Here is a 20407-nt window from a genome sequence, read left to right on the forward strand (position 1 = left end):
TTTGGTCTGGAATGCAAGAATCCCGAACGTTTAAGGGAAGGAGCACGTGTATTGGGATTGGATGTTTATGAAGAGGATGGCACCCTACAATGGAGGCGTGGCAGTGAAATTCCAAGCATCCCCAACCTCGTTACAAGGCGGACCGTTTTTTCTTGGTGTGGAAAACTTGTTGGTCACTTACCGGTCTGTGGCTGGCTCCGCGCAGCTGTTGGTGTGATTAAACGCAGAGCAAATTTAACAACCACGGGTTGGGATGACATATCCGATGATGTCCTACTAACTCTGATGATTAAAGAGACACTGGAGAGAGTGAACAAGAAGGACCCTGCCTGTGGGCGGTGGTGTGTTAACGGAGACAACGTAGGTGTGTGGGTTGATGCCAGTTCTTTGGCGTTGGGAGTATCGTTGGAGCAAGGAGGAAACGTGTTCGAGGATGCGTGTTGGCTGCGGCCCGTAACAGATTCTCAGCATATCAACCTGGCAGAGCTGGACGCTGTTGTAAAGGGGGTAAATCTGGCCCTGCAGTGGCAGTCTAAGAAGTTGACCTTGTACACAGATTCTCTCTGTGTCTACCACTGGGTGTCTGACACACTTTCAGGACGGACACGAATCCGTACCAAGGCAGCAAGCGAAATGTTAATACGGAGAAGGCTAGACACGCTAAAAAACCTGGTATCTGAGTATGGGCTATCACTGAGCGTCACTCTGGTGCCATCACATTGTAATCGTGCTGACCAACTGACCCGTGTACCTCACAAATGGTATGAAGCCGCGAAGATGGGAATGGAGATAACTGCTCGATCTTGTGCAGTTGCAATCGACCCATGTCAAATACTAAAAATTCATGCACAGAGCGGACATCCGGGTATCAAGAGGACCCTTTATTTTGTGAGGCGTGCATACCCAGCAGTGACCAAGATGGATGTCAGACAGATCGTCAGAAATTGTGAGGCTTGCCAGTCTATTGATCCTGCACCAGAACGATGGCAGAAGGGTCGCTTGGAAGTTGAGAGTGTGTGGCAGCGGCTGGCCATGGATATTACCCATTACAGTGGCAAGCCCTTTCTAACTCTCATTGATTGCGGGCCTACGAGATTTGCGGTGTGGCGGCAGATGACCAGACAGGATTCAGCAAATGTTGTTCGCCACCTATCATCCATTTTTTTTGAGCGAGGTGCGCCGGAAGAGCTCCTGACTGACAATGATGCAGCGTTTTGTAGCCAGCAAGTTCGGCAGTTGTTAGATGAGTGGGGCGTCCGTCTACGGTTGCGATGTGCGCATGTGCCATCAGGAAATGGCATTACTGAAAGAAGCCATCGCAGCATCAAGAGAATTGCTGCCAGGAAGCGATGTACTATTGCGGAAGCAACATATTGGTACAACATTACGCCAAAGGACGGGACGTCCCCTTCAACCGCACCTGCGAATGCTATTTACACGTACCGAGTCGGAGTGAAGGGAATCAACACTACGCAGCCAACCGACAAGGGAACATATAACAGATATGAAGTGGGAGATCCAGTGTGGGTGCGGCCTCCAGGAAATCGGTGCACCGACAAGTTTAAGCGAGGACACATATCTGGAGTGATTAGCCAGCAGTCTGTTTTGGTCGATGGAACCCCACGACATGTGCGAGATCTTCGCCCAGCTACCGAGGTGCGTCATACAACTACAGAAGAAAGCAGTGAAGCGTCTAGCGATGAGCTGCCGATGCACGGATTCAGTGAGCCCCTTCCAGAGACTGATAGCGATACTTCATCTGATGAGGCGGAACCAGATCCAGAGCCCGACTCTGAAACAGTGAATGTACCTCTTCGCAGAAGCACACGCACTAAAAGGCCACCCCCCAGTGCTCTCTATGTGATCATCAGATCAGGGGGGAGTGTAACGTGCATCCAGGAGATAAGCGCCCGCGTGTTTGCGTGTTGTGTGGGTACGTGGGAGAGACGGATGAGGGGAAAAAGACTTACCTCGAGACCAGCTCAGCGTTACCGACCAAAAATAGAAAAGAGGACCAAGATGGCGACCGCCGTCTTTTGTAAAGTATGATGTCTCGCAAAGTCACACGAATTCTCGGAATATGCAAATTTAGCCGGCCTAGAACGACGATAAAAGCGGGTGAGGGGAAAGACGTGGGGGAGTGACGATTGAGTTGGCCGGGGATTCGTGTGGCTGTTGCTTCTTGTGCCGTGTTGAGGATATCTTACCGTGTTAAAGAGAGAGTCGGGCGCCATCTTGAATTTTTCCTTACATTTTTTTTCTTACAAATCCGACAATAATAATGCAATAGTATGAGACGCATTCACTTTAAACCACTTGCCTTACCAGCCTCATCTCATTTCTCGTATTTGCTGCGTGCACTAATGAAACGTTTCAGATTGCAAGACATACTTGAAATATGTCATTGAAGAAAGAAGAAGAACGCAATAAATATGCAACTAATTTAAGTAATAAATGCCCATCTGCACTATAAACCATTTATATCTTCCTCGACTCCATTTTAATAGAAGTCAGTTCAATGTTTATTGCTGGCAATAATGACAAAAAATATCAGATTTGTCTCAATTTAATGTATCGGACCTTGATTTCCATTCCTTTGGTTGTAATATTAACTAAGTTTCGGCCGATGTTACTTCCCATCCTATTTCAGTGCATATGTTTAGGAGTCTTTTTCCATTCGTTAATATACATATTGTTTTTTTTTTTTTTTTTGGTTTTTTTTAAGGAAAATATAAAAACTGACCATTTTGTCGCTATTGGGATTCTTTCTGTCTTTCGGTGATATTTTTTTCCATTAAAAATTCCACAGTGTTGGGAGACAGATTATAAGTGTATATTTTTTTACAATTAATGTTTATGTCAATTTTGTTACGTGGTTCTTTTTTAATCAGCTACTCGGGTATTGTCTTTTTGTATTATTAGGTTTTGTTTTTATATTTCCTGACAATTTATGAATTATTTGAAACAATTTTCATTATTATTATCATTTATTATTATTTTTATTTTTATTATAACAATTTATTATTATTTTCATTATTTTTATTATTATCATTTATAATTATTTTTATTATTATCATTTTCATTATTATTATTATCATTTATTATTTTGATTATAATCATTATTACTTTCATTATTTTTATTATTATCATTTATTATTATCATTTATTATTATTTTTATTATTATCATTTTCATTATTATTATCATAATTTATTATTATTTTTATTATTATCATTTATTATCATTATGATTTATTATTACTTTTATTATTATCATTTTCATTATTATCATTTTCATTATTATTTTTATTATCATCATTTATTATTATTTTTATTATTATCATTTATTATTATTATGATTTATTATTACTTTTATTATTATCATTTTCATTATTATTATTATCATTTTCATTATTATTTTTATTATCATCATTTATTATTATTTTTATTATTATCATTTATTATTATTATGATTTATTATTACTTTTATTATTATCATTTTCATTATTATTATTATCATTTTCATTATTATTTTATTATCATCATTTATTATTATTTTTATTATCATCATTTATTATTATTTTTATTATTATCATTTTCATTATTATTATTATCATTTATTATTATTTTTATTATTTATGCACATTAAGAGTTCTCACGGAGAGTAATCATTGGCAACGATGATGTTACTCGAGGCGGACAATAAACCTGTGTAAATTTCCAGTACTTTCTTACCTTCTTCGATAACCTTTGCAAATTACTTTAGGTTATCGCAACAGTCGCTTGCCATCGACTTCTCGCATGCAATGATCATTCGTCTTCACTGTAATTTGAGTGACAATAAGCATCATCAAGGTCCGAGTCCTTTTCGCATTCACCCGGTCGAGGTTTAGTTAGTGTTTTCTCTCCTCGGGTTTTCCATTCTCCTTGACTCTCCATGGTTATTTAATATGACGCCATTCGATGCTGACACTACAATATTTAGCTGGGGGTTACAAAACTTCGAATTTTGCGGTTTCAATTTTCTTGGTTCCATGTGAGGTCCGACTATCTTTTTTTTATACTTCTACTAGAGTTTCTATATACTCGGTTAGCGTTTGTTGCTGATGTATTTAGTATAGCTTATGTGTTTAGTATAGCTTATGTGTTTTGTATAGCTTATATGTTTTGTATAACTTATGTGTTTAGTATAGCTTATGTGTTTAGTTTAGCTTATGTGTTTAGTATAGCTTATGTGTTTAGTATAGCTTATGTGTTTAATTTAGCTTATGTGTTTAGTATAGCTTATGTGTTTTGTATGTGCTTAGTTTCCACATTTAAGTGTTTTCTTAGGATTTCAGCTGTTTTAACTATTATTGTCTGTTATAGAGTCTCAGTCTTCCCCTAGATTCCGTATTATATAAATAATAATAATAATAATAATAATAATAATAATAATAATAATAATAATAATAATGATAATAATAATAATAATAATAATAATAATAATAATAATAATAAATTAGGAATAATAATAAGTAATAATAGTAGTAGGAATAATAATAATAAATAATAATAATAATAATAATAATAAATAATAATAATAATAATAATAAATAATAATAATAATAATAATAAATAATAATAATAATAATAATAATAGGAATAACAATAAGTAATAATAATAATAGGAATAGGAATAATAATAATAATAATTATAATACGTAGTAATAATAAATTATTATTATTACTACGTATTATAATTATAATTATTATTATTATTATTATTATTCCTATTATTATTATTACTTATTGTTATTCCTATTATTATTATTATTATTATTTATTATCATTATTATTATTTATTATTATTATTATTATTTATTATTATTATTATTATTATTATTTATTATTATTATTCCTATTATTATTATTATTATTTATTATTATTTATTATTATTATTATTATTATTTATTATTATTATTATTCCTATTATTATTATTATTATTATTTATTATTATTATTATTATTATTATTATTATTATTCCTACTACTATTATTATTATTATTATTATTATTTATTATTATTATTATTATTATTATTATTATTTATTATTATTATTCCTACTACTATTATTATTATTATTATTATTATTATTCCTATCATTATTATAATTTATTATTATTATTATTATTACTCATCATCATCATCATCATCATTATTTACTCAGTATGGTTTTCACAACAGCTATTATCAGTCATCGTTCACTAACAATAATCAACGGTGTTCCTGGAATAACAAGGAATATCCTCAGTTGTTTCCTTCTCTGTTGCATTTTCACAACAAAAATTGTTTTGTCGCTGCCAACACCCATAAGTTTTCCTTGAAATTTTGGTGGCAATATGCTGCCCCAAAAATCATAGTACTGTTTGCAACCTTCCAATAGATGATGCTCTCACTACTTCTTAGTTCTATGTTTCTGGACGCTTAACAATTATTTAGTGTAATATCAGCTGAAGCTAATGTCGTCACGTGTTTCAGTTAAGAATATACCCCAGTTCATATGTTTTATTGTGTTTTCACCTTATTTTCATTTAACTCTACTTGTTACTGGTTAGTGTTGGTAGTTTCGCATTCGGAGATTTCAGTGTTTTTTTCTCATTTCCGTCGAATTATGAACTCAGCCTTCCCTTGGATTCTAATTTATCCTATTTCTTTTGCAGGTATTTTTTTGATTGTGCTTAAGTATTTTACGATTATTGGTATTATAGTGACTTTATTCATGTACAACATTCCTTTCAGTTATATGGCAAGTTGTATTGTTGACTTTGTTTTATCCTGTTTCCTGAATCTTCAGCCTATGAACTGCTTGGATGTCTTGTTTTATTTTCTTCCGATAATAAAAATATAAATACGAATAACATTAAAAATTTATCATTGTTAACTAGTCTTCCAGGTTCCTCAGTTGCTTGATGATATCTTAACGTTATATAATACAGCGGGTATTTTTGATAGGAAATATATAGACTAGTACATATAAGCGAATAGATAGAAAGTGCTGTAGCCTGAAAAGATCAAGAGACTAGATAAGATTGAAAATGGCCAATATTGGCGCGTCAATAAAACAGGACGTTATTCGTATTATTTGGATTCTTCAGACTACCATTCTCATCTTGAGTGTCATGTTAACAACGTTTCGATCGATGTAACCTACGACCTTCTTCAGGTTTATCTTGTCGAACTTGGGAATATTTCTATCGAGATCGAGGATCCGGACGGAATTTTTAATGGAACTTTGCAAGAGAGCTGCATGCTCTCGTTTCGTCAGTCATGATTGGATAGAGGTCCTAACCAATTCGCAATTGAATCTTTCGGTTCACCAAGATGAGAATTAAACTCCCGTAAAGTAAAAAAAGTAAATAAAAGGTTCAGTTCGAAATTTCATGTAGATTCCCGAGTTCGAGAGAAAGATTCCCGAGTTCGACAAGATGCGCCTGAATAACGTCGAAGGTTACGTCGAACGAAACGTTGTGACACTCAAGGTGATAACAGTCGTCTGAAGAATCCAAAAATACGAATAGTCAATCTTCATCTAAATACTTCAGAAACGTAAGAGAAGAAGTGTTGAAGATTCTCTAACAAACGATAATATAATTAAGAAATGCGCTTCAAATATAATTAACTATATCTTCCATTTCTTTTCGTCTTTGACCTTTAATGCAACGGTAGATAATTTCCGGCCGAGTGTCCTGTTATTGATAGGATTTAATTAGTAACTGAAACTCCTGGTTGAATAAATTCTCCATATTACACAGGCGTCTTCGAATAAATTGCATAATTCTGTAGCAAAAATATTGCTCCGAAACAAGCAAGAAATAAAATGTGCTTAACAGAAATGTAATCGGTGTATAGAGCATAAAAACAAATTGTTGTTACTTGATAAAATATCAATGAACAATTGATGATCACACTAAAATATTTAGCTTTTATCTCCTTACTTGCAGACACACGCTTTATTTATTAAGTAATTTAATCAACAACCATTATAGCATCTATATTTAAACTAGCGGGGACAACCGATGTTTCCTTTAATTGAATGAAGATCAACAGATAGTTTACATTTCCAATACTAATATTATATTTTCATAGAAATTGGTGAAATCCTCAATGTTTTAGTCAAATCATAATCGAAGGAAGCCATACATGTCTCTTCGCAGTGACTTGGTCTACAATACATTGCACTGTAAAGAATCAATTGTTTATTTTATGAAATTATTTTCATATAATAGCTTGAATTATAGTTTGAAACGCAAAAGTCAAGTATAAGCCTTCAATGGTGCTCAAACAGAAACATTTATTTTGAACGCTCTTCTGTCCCATCAAAAAAGCTGATATTATACGCCATGCTCATCTGCTTGTGCAGTGATAAAACTTCACAAATGCACTTGTGTTAGACTGGATAAGGGTGTTAACTTTGGTCCAAATCGTTTTTTTTTCTTTTTTACTCGCATTTATTCAATAATATATTTTCGATACTTATCGGATGTATTCCGATACAAAACCTATCTAATACATAAATTACATTTGTGTGAATGTTTTAAAAATCGGCCCGACCATCTCAGAGTCCATATGAAACGAACTCACACACGCAGACAAAGAGTCTTTTATATATCAGTAGAAATTATCTCTTTTCTAACGAGATTTGATTCTACAAATGAGATCGTTTTATATATCTCAGCTATTATTTAATCACTAGGGCTATGACAACAGCATATTCTTTTCCTTGTTTTGATTCTCAGGTATATACCCATTGATATCTTATATATTTTTATGTAGAGTGATGTGGTTCTCGGTTGATTAATTGTGGCTAACTGTGTCGGATATATACTCGAGAGTTAAAACAATGAAAAGAATATGCTGTTATCATATCCCATTTCATCATCATCATCGTGCAGTCCGTCAGTTTGACGATCACTAGTTGGCGCCTCAGTGCTTTATCCCTCGGTGTTGGCGTAGTCTCACTCCATCGCCACAGGACTTTCTACCTTGTATCCAAACTTGCTTGCGCAGTTTAGGTGCAGTATCTATTGCGCATCAGATAGACACCCTCTGAACCTCCAATGCTCATGTCCAGTGGAGCGTACTCGCGATGACTGGCAGCAGAGGAGGCCGCAGTTTCTGGCCGAAAGTAATCTCAGCGAGGTAAACAGTCGCCCTACCGTGTCCGCTAGTACGCCTTTTCTTCTGGATGAGGTTCCATGGCCTTTGAATAAAAACTGCACGGCAGCAGTAGGATTTGAAGTCAGAGTTCCCATCTCTTAGTCTTTTGCTGTGATAAGGCCCACAAGGCAGTGGTGTTTGATTTGGGGGTTGGTTCCACTCGTCTTCGCCCAACCAAGGGCACCCCCAAGACAGTAGGGTAAGGGTTGGTAGTATGATAGGGCATGTCCACATATCGGTGGGCCATAACACACTACCTCTGGGGTCCTATACTACTTCGAGATCTCCTATAAGTTTAGCCTGGGGCTGCAAGGAACCCAGTTACCGTGTGTAGCCAACGTGGAGGCACTGTAGGAGTTTTGATGATGGAGAGGCTATGTACTGGCAGGGAAGACTGATGCATAGCTGCTCCCTTTTCACTACGAGGTTAGCCAGCAGTGTTAGCTTGAAGCGAGAAGGCATAGCCCATTTAATTAATTGCTTGATTTTTTATGGCAATAGTTATTTAAGTAGGTCGATGTAAATGTTTTGCCGATTTCAAATTTCATCTTGAAAATGAAAACAAACTGTGTATAATCTAAATATTTATTAGCAACAATAACAAACATTATTCGATATAATTTAGTTCCATCTGCCAACGAACATATAAATGCCTCGCTTATAAGATTATTTGGGTTTTGATATGAAATATGAATCATAATTAATCTCATCTCGTGATGTTAACCCAAGTTCATCTGTTTTGTAATTCTCGAAATAAGTGGTCATCTAAGAGAGTTTGGTCATGAGAATATGAAGGATGGGGCAAGATCTCCTAGCCAAATTGTCCAAAACAGTTTTAAAAAGTAGTGTGAAGAGGAGCTTTATCGTGGTTAAAAATGATTCCTTTCTGTTGACTAGAATGATCATTTATGACGCAATATATTGCAGAAAAATACGAGGAGTACTTCGAAATAATGGCGCCTTTGTTATTTGGATCAGTGGGAATTGCAAATTACATTGATATGATGACTGAACTTACGCATTAATTACTTCTGTGTTGCAGATATTGACAGTAAAAAAGAACCTGCGACATGGACGTGCGTCAGAGCAGTTTTGTCATTGAATTCCTTTATGCAGAAAAAATTGAATGGATCAAAATCCACTGACACCTGTTGAACGTTTATGAAGCCGATGTAGTTGATGTTAGCACATTTAAGAGATGCGTTCGTCGATTTCAGAGTGGCGACAGAAATGTGAGTGATAAAGTACGTTCCGGACTTTTACAATCGAGCTAACAAAAGAGACTGACAAAACGTCAATGGGAATAGTAATGATTTTGTAGCAAAATAAATGCTGAACCACAAAAGGTCGCTCGTTTTAATCGCACAACCCCAGTCTCCGTAGCTCATTAATGTATTTTTTTAGTTAAACATACGAAGCCTTACTTTTGGAACGAATATCATAATTCACAAAACATTAGATGGAAAAAAAGTCCATCATATATAACAAGAGTAGATATTTTTATTATTTGGCACGGTTCGATGCTTGTAATATATCAGAGAATTCTGAGAATATAGATTTCACACCATTGGACGTACGATTGACCTCCTCCAGCATGTCCAGCTGGTGCGAAACGGGCGTTGATTTTATTATCGCAAATGCTCGTTTCGCGTAAATCAGCTTCCCACATCAATGACGTGTAGTATGCGTAGAAACCCGGAAGGAGAATGAAAATATTTTCGTTTTGGCCAATTTTTGGTCTGGATTCTTTGAACAGAGGTAGAGAGTTCGTTATTTGCCATTTTCCTGGAAAGTAGCAAGTGAAAATGTGCACATTTGGCTTGTTAATCAATCAGCTTTTACCAGTGTTCCTCCCTGAAATCATTTTCGCTTTCTTGTCTTCCGGTATTTTTGCAGAGAAACACTTAACCAAAATAATATCTTGTATTTCTGCAAGGCAATAATGCAGTTTTTGTTGCAGTAATATAATATAATATAATATAATATATATATATATATATATATAAATATATATATATAACTACTTTATTTACTCACATAAAAATTAATATACAAAAGTATAAATTTATGCGTAAACTTTTAGTATTTACTTCAAAAGTGCTCAATACGTAGGTAGAGCTAGTTATTAAGTTATAAAATATATATGGCGATTAATATTTTATAACTTTCTATATATATATATATATATATATATATGTGTGTGTGTGTGTGTGTGTGTGTGTGTGTGTGTGTGTGTAGGGTGGGTGTGTGAATATAAATGTGAGGACACGTCTAAACCTATATATTAAACGAATTTTCGATTTACACATTTGAAATTGGGTATACAGAGCATTTAGACTTGTGACAAACTTTTACTCTGTTATCATTTGGAAAAAGGGCAGCTAAGAGGTAAAAGCTTAAAAATTGGTACGTGAGGATGATCGGATTTTTATCAGTTAGTCAACTGTTTCACGAATGTGCATGCGCGGCCATGAAACATGATAGCATCTTTATGTTAAGAATAAGTATGTTAGAATAATTATTTATAATGACTGTGTCAGGCATGTCGAATAGTTATCGTATTTGATTCACTGCATTTTGGTTTTGGCTTCGATCTCAGCTCGAGTATTTTTTTACTTACAAGACGAGAACTGTTAAGAACAAAAACATAATACTCGCATGCACATGTCTCAGTTTGTATAATATTTATGCGTATTTTACAACCGGGCGGCCTGATATATATATATATATATATATATATATATATATATATATATATATATATATATTAAATTGTAATTCAATGAATTTCAAAAAACTCTCATTGAAATGAAATGAATTGGTTGAGTTTCATATCAAAGAATTTTTATTATTCTAAGCAAGACAAAGAATGTTTTAGAAAGTTTATCTCCTTAACCTATAGGGTTTCGATGTCTACCATCTCATCAGAGGAGTGAAAATATTAGCAAATAGTTATAAAGGTATATGGGTAAAATTTAAACAAGCACTTGCCCGATTCGGATATGTACACAGCTATGCGGATTACCCAGGATATAACTTGGAAACCATTACCAAACGGATGTAAAGAACGTATAATATGGATTTTACCAAACAAGTTGGATCAACAAAAACATTCATATCCTTTTTCTACAAATACTCCTGCTACAGGTCTTCTGATAAATGTATTATTTTCACTTTGACTTTCCATGTCTCACTGACTTTAGCAAATAGGGTGCATACCTTTATAACTATTTGCTAATATTTTCACTCCTCTGATGAGATGGTAGACATCGAAACCCTATAGGTTAAGGAGATAAACTTTCTAAAACATTCTTTGTCTTGCTTAGAATAATAAAAATTCTTTGATATGAAACTCAACCAATTCATTTCATTTCAATGAGAGTTTTTTGAAATTCATTGAATTACAATTTAATTTATTTGCTCTATCTTGCATATTGAGCAATTCTTGTTTAGATGGGATAACTTATAGAATATTACTGCCAGTAATATTTTGTAAACCAACAATCTCACGTTTACATAACCACTGATTGTTAAATAAAAACTATTCCGAAGAATATTTATATATATATATATATATATATATATATATATATATATACGTGTGTATGTATGTGTGTGTGTGATATTGTGTATTTGGTTGTAAAGTTGAAATGCCAAGGGTTAGAAAGTGACACTATGCGGAATTTACTAAATAATGTGATTTCCAAGTAAAGCTCTTTCTCTCTCTTAGCTGGCAAGATTTCAAAAAGAAAGAACGCGTCTGACTACTCTCCCTTATTTGAGAAGTGTATTACTGGGTTAATCTAGATAGGTTAGCCGTCTATTTCTCTCTCTCTCACTCTCTCTCTCACTCTCTCTCTCTCTCTCTTTATCTCTCTCTCAAGCGTACAGAAATAATCTGCGTCTGTTTTAAAAAATAAATATTTTGAAAACATGACATTGACATCTGCGTGTTTTCTGTCAATAATCAATCAGAGACCTGAGTTTAAAACGATTATAGACGCTCGTTATGCGAACATATCATGCTTCCGCGGATCTTCTTGTTATATCTATATCTGGAACAATTTTTATTGGGATATTTTAGATAATATTGTTGCAAGTTTGCGTGTTCTTTGAGTTCTTCTTAATTTCAGCGGTTCTTCTATTTCAGTGATAATATTTACTTGGCAATATTTGACCCTAATATCAAGGCTTATATCTCGCCGTCTTTTCTCCTTTGCTTTCTTCTTCTTCTTCTTCTTCTTTTTCTTCTTCTTCTTAAGTTCCACTCTTTTTCTTATTATGTACTTTTACAGTTTATGCCGGTATCTTCCGTCCGATCATGTAAGCGGTCGGAAGATACCGAACGATTAGCTAATTAACTGTGGAAAAAACGATAAGTTTCAATAAATGCACTAAATCAATTTAATCAAGAAAAGATTTAGAAACCCCAAAATTATTTTTAACAACCGATCAACGTTAAATTCCCCGTTTTCCTCATAATAAAGTACTTTCTAAATAGAAGCTATTTTTCACATAAGAGAGAAGAAACGAACCGTTCTATATAAATCAATTTGCTGTCTTCGCCTGGGCCTTTTCTTGCTGCTTACGTAACCTGCCGGGAAATACTCACGCGAAGTTAAATTTGGTTGAAAATAGATACGAACATTTTTTTCCTCTTCTTGTTAACTTTAAGGAACGTTATTATAAAAATGCATCAACAAATACAATTGGGCCTTAAAAAACTTTTTCATGTGTTTATTTGTTCTTCAAAGTGTACATGCACACGCATAAACCAAGCTCCACATTTTCTCCTATGGGAAGGGAATCAGCTGTTCAACAGCTGAACCGCGGTCTCTTATGGTTCAGATAAAAGCGACCCGCTTCTCACTACCAATTTGCCTCATCTGCCTAATGTATCTCTGACATCACAACCAGGGCACGTAGCGTTTTTCTACAACGTTGAACCATAAAATTGCCGCCCTAGAAAAGACGACAGGATTCCATTTCCGTTTGATGAAAACAGTTTTTTTCTGTTGCAGACCATTTACTAGTTGGCCAGCTGTGTACAAATCCCAAGAGCGATAGGGGCCTTATACCATGTCCGAAAGTGACACAGTCTTCAACGAGCGCTGTACAAATCATGTACTCTACCGATCCCAATTATGACGACAGGACCATTGCCAGCATCCTCAAAATGTATTACTGGATTTTTTTTAGAAGTTGTTCTTTTCATAATTAACTAACAATTTTACAATAAAAGGCGTTTTTTTACTGCAAGAACATATCAAACAAAATATCTGTTTCGTCTGTTTCAAAAGGTTTTGTTGGAATAAGCGCATCCTTGATTTTTTTATATTTTTGCGAGCGGTAGAAACTATTTTTGGAGCAATCCTCTACTTCGACAGCTCATTATTTTGCCGCTTTTCTATGTGTTGACTTCCTTCCCAAAGACATTTTATGTGGTAAAAAGCAAAACAAAATCAACATTCTTACCCTAAGTCTCTATGGTAAAATATTTATTCTGCATGAATACTATTTTGCGCAACTGAATCTTGTGTCTCATCACCAACAGCAAATTAATAGGAAACTATGAAGCAACAATCGGACCGGTGTTGATTTGCGATCAATACGAATTCTAAAGTTCGTTCTCGCTCGCCTTATTCTACAGAGATGAAGAAACATAACACTGGGAACACTATTTTTTTTAACTTTCTGTTGCATTTGATTTTTTAACTGATTCTGCAGGATTTTTAGGCGCTGATTTCAAATCTGAAATTAGTTTTTCTCCATAAGCTCTAGTTTTCATGCAATTTGAGATAGATGAAATAGTCTAAATATGAACTTACGTAACCCAAATCTAAGCATTTTGAGATTATATACATAGATAGATTCTAATATTTTTATCTGCCTTCTTTTTTCCAGATCAAACATGTCTTCCTCATCGAGGCATCACTGTAGAAACAAGCCCGATGCCTTCTGTTACATCTGTGGTTGCTACACACTCCATCATCAGAGACGTAACATATCCTTGTTTGTGAAGCGAGCCTACAAGGCTTATTTTGAAGTTCATCTTGGTGACCAAGACAAGCAATGGGCTCCTCATGTTGTGTGCCACAATTGTGAGGAAATGCTCCGAAGCTGGACCAAAGGAAAACGCAATGGTCTGCCTTTTGGAGTTCTAATGATTTGGCGAGAACCTACCAACTATGTAACTGATTGCTACTTCTGCATGGTAAACACAGCGGGTGTGGGCAAGAAAAACAGACTTAAGACCGTATATCCGAACATTTCCTCGGCTATTCGGCCTGCTCCGCACTCTGAAGAAGTTCCTGTTCCAGTTTTCAAAAGTTTGCCTTCATTAAACGATGAAGACATTGGACATGACACGGACGAGGAAGACAGTTGTGACAATGAATTACCAGAAACTGAGTGGGAACAACCCGAGGAATGTTCTTCAGAGACTGAATCTCCCCCAGTCCCCAAGCCTCTTCACCAGACTGAACTGAATGACTTAGTTCGGGATTTAGGTCTTTCAAAGAAAGCAGCTGAGCGTTTGGCATCAAGATTACAAGGCAAAAATCTTGTTGATCACACTGTTAAAGTATCATATTACAGAAAGCGTGACCAGCTTTTTGTTACCTTCTTTTCAGAAGACAGACAGTTTGTTTACTATCATGATATCCCAGGTCTTCTCAAAGAACTGGGTGTTCCTCACTATGATCCAACTGAATGACGGCTCTTTTTAGGCAGTTCTAAGCGCAGTCTCAAGTGTGTTCTTTTGCATAATGGCAATGTTTACGGGGCAGTGCCTGTCGGTCATTCAGTTCATCTGCGGGAAGACTATGATGACATCAGAATGGTCATGGACTTCTTAAAATATCGTGAGCACAACTGGATCATTTGTGTAGACTTGAAAATGGTAAACTTCCTTCTTGGTCAACAGAAAGGTTTCACCAAGTTTCCATGTTACCTCTGCATGTGGGACAGTCGAGTACGAGACATACACTGGGTCCAGAAGGACTGGCCTGTTCGTGAAACCCTTGAAGCAGGCATGCCAAATATCACACGTGACCCAATAGTTAACAGTGATAGGATTAGCTTTCCTCCTCTGCACATCAAATTAGATTTGATGAAACAATTTGTCAAGGCACTGGATACCGAAGGTGAATGTTTCCAACACATCATCACGGCTATACCAGGGTTGTCGTTCGAGAAGATCAAAGCAGGTGTGTTTGATGGCCCACAGATTCGACCCCTCATTCGTGATGATCAGTTTGTTGCCAAGATGACCGCCTTGGAGAAGGCAGCATCGTTATGCTTTGTGGCAGTCGTTCAGAACTTCCTTGGAAACAAGGCAGAGAACTACAATGAACTTGTGAACAGAATGCTCCTCGCTTTTCGTGCTCTCAGGTGCAACATGAGCATCAAGCTTCATTTTTTGAAGAGCCATCTTGACCAGTTCCCTGAAAACCTGGGGGCTGTGAGTGACGAACAAGGAGAGTGGTTCCACCAAGACCTAAAGATCATGGAAGAACGCTACCAAGGTCGCTGGGACAAAAGTATGATGGCCGACTACTGCTGGAGTATTAAACGAGATTGCCCAGATGAAGTGTACAAACACAAAAGTTACAAACGCAAATTCCTGCCTGACTAAAATACTGTTCAGACAGAAAGTGATAAGCGTTATTAAATGTGATTTACTCTTATCTGAAGAACGTTGTAAATGACGCTTATCTCACGTTGCGATAAAGACTGTTTTCTGAGAAACTTTTCCAGAAAAACATATGGCACTTCTATCAATTGTGTAGTTTAATCTAAAATCACATTTTATTGATATGTTTCTTTTGCCTTGTTAAATATACTGTTTTGTGGTTGACATTGCAATATCCTATAATAATGCGCGTTTTTTTTTAATAAAAATCAAAGATTGCATAAAATCTGTAGCTTGCAGAATAAAACTAACTTCATATTTGAATTCAGCACACTTAAATTGACTAAAAACAAATCTTTCTTTAAATGCAACATATTGAGTGTTCCCTTGTGTAATGATTATATAGTTCATTCATGAGTGACAATTATGCCATAAAGACCGTTTAAAAATAACAATCAAATATATATTTACGTGAGAACAATTACCCTTATGATCAATTTTAAATTTAGACTAATGAAAACAAAACGGAAAGGTTACTGTAGGTTACTGTCATGCATTAATTGTCAGAGATTAATAAAAATGATAAAAACGTGACAAAAATATACGAATATAATTTAAATAAGATTTCTTTTTACTTACGTTCACCTGTAAAAAGACATATCGCCATGCCTAGGAAAAATTAACAAGATGTTGGTTTACATTATATTTCAATTTCTGCATATCAGTATAGTCAGGGAAGAAAATAGCAGAGAGAGAATTCCAAAGTCTAGCTGTTCGGACGAAGAAATTATTAGAGTAGAAAGCTTTCTTACATTTAGGGACTTACATAGTGAATTTTTTTTTACATGGAGTTCACCACTTATCAAGGCCCAATGGCCACTCAGGGATAAGGGTTAGTGTGATTCTGTTGCTAAGCGGGTTTGTCGGGCATATATACGTCGAAAGGACACGAGTACAACGAGTTCATAAGAGCACATTCCATTAAAATATTCGTAAAACAGACAGAGATGCAACATTGCGGTTGGAGTTTAGTTGGCAAAGTGGGATATATTAGATTGAATACTCTTTTTTGAACCCTATTTAATGTAGTTTTCTTTTATTCCGAAGTGCGTTATTGGGTAGCATGCTTAATGAGGCTCATTTTTGATAACTGTAGAGTTTATTTCTTTTGTAGTCGTGAATGAAATGCATTTATTTTTTCCATTGGGTTTTTTGATAATGTCTTCATTGTTTTAATAGTATCTTCATTGTCGTAATATTGTCATTGTTTAATAATGACCCATGCCAATTAGGTATTATTGTTTTGTTAATGTGATGCGGAAATTTCGGTATATTCAATACTGATTATATGGCAAAATCACGTTTACACACCGGTTCTCGCCAGATCACCGAAGTTAAGTAACGTCGAGCCTGGCCAGTATCGGATGAGTCACCATTTGGAAAGGTGAGGCGCTGTGTATACCGCGATGTAAAATACCAGGTTTATTCTGCTCTTGAGGGTAGATTGGACTCTCTTAAGCCGTAGTAGGCACCCCATCTAGTGATAAAAAATACCCTTGCAAAGCATCAAGTATTCAGCCACCGACAAGATTTGAATTACACTACAAACTCGTGTAGTGAGTTCAATCTCGGCTACGGCCGTGCTGGATGGATGGGAATAGTGATGACGCTAAGGACAACATGGTGCTTTTATTTTGTTGATTATTTATCACAGACACATTACACTTACTGATATGATATGAAAATCTGATAAGCTGTACCGTCACCTACGATTACATATGTAACCCACACGTTGATGCAGTCTACAAAGCAAAGGAGACCAAGACAAAAATACCTCAGGTTCACTTTTTCATGCAACAAGGACATTTATTTCTTCATTCTCCCGTCCCGCGTGACTTCTTTTTACAAATGTGACGTCACTCACGTGATAGTCTCTCTAACAGGTTCTCGCTCCCTTTTATCGTCTTTTTTTATTACAGTGATGTCATTTATATTTCGTATGCATTTGCATATGCATGACCGGGATCCGTTACAAAGCTAGTGAACTTCAACACAATAACAACGGTATGTTTAATTACAAATCTGTGAAAAAAAACTCTTGAGGTTAAAGATTAGCAAACAAATTACTGTTGCAGTCGATGTAAGCTTCAAATTCATCGTTGCTAGCGGTGTAGCCTTTCAGTTTGGTAATAATCAAAACGAACACAGTAGTATAGTTAAGAAAGAATGTATGAGAAAAAATGCTACAAAAGGATACGTCATGATTCTAGGCCATAACTGCCACGAATCGCTGTTTTGATAACGTTATAAATGTAACTCTACTTTTAATATATGAGTAAGTCCATTATTCCTAAAATTACTCAATAACAAAAATAATCACAAATATATGACGAAGAAATAATTCTATCCGTAAAACGCACCTGCGTTGCCGAGTTTTAACTATTTTATTCAGAGACGAATTTTCTCATTAGACTCTCGGGAAGGGAAACAAAATTCGCATAATTTGTCATTTATATTTGTTTATTTCTTTTGATGTTTGTTTATTTCTTTTGACGGGCTATTTATACGACACAAACATTTTCTTCTCATTCATCAAAAAATATTTAGTATATTGATTGGTTTTAAGTGACCAAGACTAACATCTACTCTACGATAATGTTTAGTTAGAAGGATAAGGGCTAATGAGTGTACAGTGTTCAAAGAGAACATGTCAGTCATCGTTAGTAGTGGAAATGTGGTAAATTGGATTACTTAAGAGGATAGCTCATCAAGAATTTGTTCACGTTGGACGTGAAGACAACCGTATTGTTGTCAGTTAGAAAGCAGGCTGCTATCCTAAGAAAGAAGCTTTGTTCATGGAAACTAGGTTTAGGCACAGATAAAGAGTGGAGGAGATTATTGAGAGTGGTTTCAGTTAAATAAGCGTTTTTCGTGAAAGCTAAGCCAGGGGGCATAGATTGGAGCTCAGACAAGCACTTGTCATGATAATAACGATAAACCAGAGTCAGGCTCGAGACGTCTCTTCTGTGGGAAAAAGGTTCCAGGGAAGAGTAAAAGGATTCCCGTGCTATGTTACGAAGTCTATTTTGAATTCTGTTAAGGCAGGATAAGCCGAATCTAGCAGCTCCTGCTCAGATATGGGAACAGTACTCTATCCTTGGGCGTACTTGGCTCTTATACATGCAGAGAATTGCATCAGCAGTGGGATATCTACTGGAACGGTAGAACGATCCCACCATTTTCCCAGCAGCCCTGGCAACGAATTTGATGTATGTGTTTCATATCAGATCAGGAGTAAAGGTCAAGCCCAGAAGTTTGTCAAAACATGGTTCCTCCTCAAGATGAGAGCCATTCATTTCAATAGATGCCAGACGAGGATCAGAACGTGGATGATGGAAAGATAGAAGTTTGATTTTAGATGCATTAAAATTAACCAGCCACCTCTTTCCTTATTGCACACCGTGATCAAGGGTTGGAAACTATAAATTAAATTGACACGATTTGATTACTTATGAGGACGACTCGACGAATATTTGTTGACATTTATTTGAAAATGATCATGTTGTAGTCTGTTAGGAAGCAGGCTTGCGTTAAAATGTCCCAGGAATTGAAAGTCCTTGAAAAGAAGCTCTATTCATGGAAGTTTTATCTGATATACAAACAAAAATAAAACTTTTGTGGTGTTGGTATGAAGACGAGTTCGTGTTGTCAATATTTTCCACCATGAACCACTGATTGAAAATCAGTCAATAATCTATCATAGAAATAAGTTTAGAGTAGAGGAAAACTCGTAACGTGTATTAATGGATAGATGTAAGAAATTAATGTAGTGAATATGAATACATCCAGGTGCCTCCACAAAAGATTATGATTAGCGAGTGCATGACATAAAAACGGACGAGATATAGCAACCTGGAAGAGACGTTGGAAGATACGCCGAGAGCCTAAACCTTAAGCATATTTCCAGCTATGACTACAATCAACCGTTTATTAAGATTACTTACTCGATTGTATAACAGAATTACTATAGAAAAAAATAATTCAACTACTTCAAATTAATATATCCCTTTTCAGGACATATCAGGAAGTAAAGAGGTCATTTAATATTAAAATGAGACGTCGCAATTTAAGTTTCGAAGAATAAATTTGTTTAGTTTAAGAATGAATAGAATGAATACAACCTAATCGCAAATATTACAGGGTGGAACGATAAAGTTGTCGCACTAAAGAAAACAACACTACAGCTTTATTTGAAAACTTTTCGTTGAAAATGCAATTCAGCTAACTTGATTATGTAGTAAAACTGACATCTATTGAATGTAGCAGCTTTAAGCTTACATCACTGCCTCGATACGAATCCAAAATGGGAGCATGTCTTTTTCAAACGCGCCGGCGAATACTCTGCGAATATTCCGCTGATGGCGGCGATCAGGCTGGCTTTGGTGTTGTGGGAGGTCATGTTTGTGATGTTCTTCATGTGAGACTAAATGAAGTAGTCCAGTGCGTCTAGGTCGGAGGAATAGGGGGCCAGTGAGAGAAGGGAACAAAGTTGTAGTATTTCTTCTGAAGCCAAGT

This window comes from Euprymna scolopes, chromosome 16 (genome assembly GCF_053919585.1).
Source record: "Euprymna scolopes isolate OS-2025 chromosome 16, ASM5391958v1, whole genome shotgun sequence".
Lineage (NCBI taxonomy): Eukaryota > Metazoa > Mollusca > Cephalopoda > Sepiida > Sepiolidae > Euprymna > Euprymna scolopes.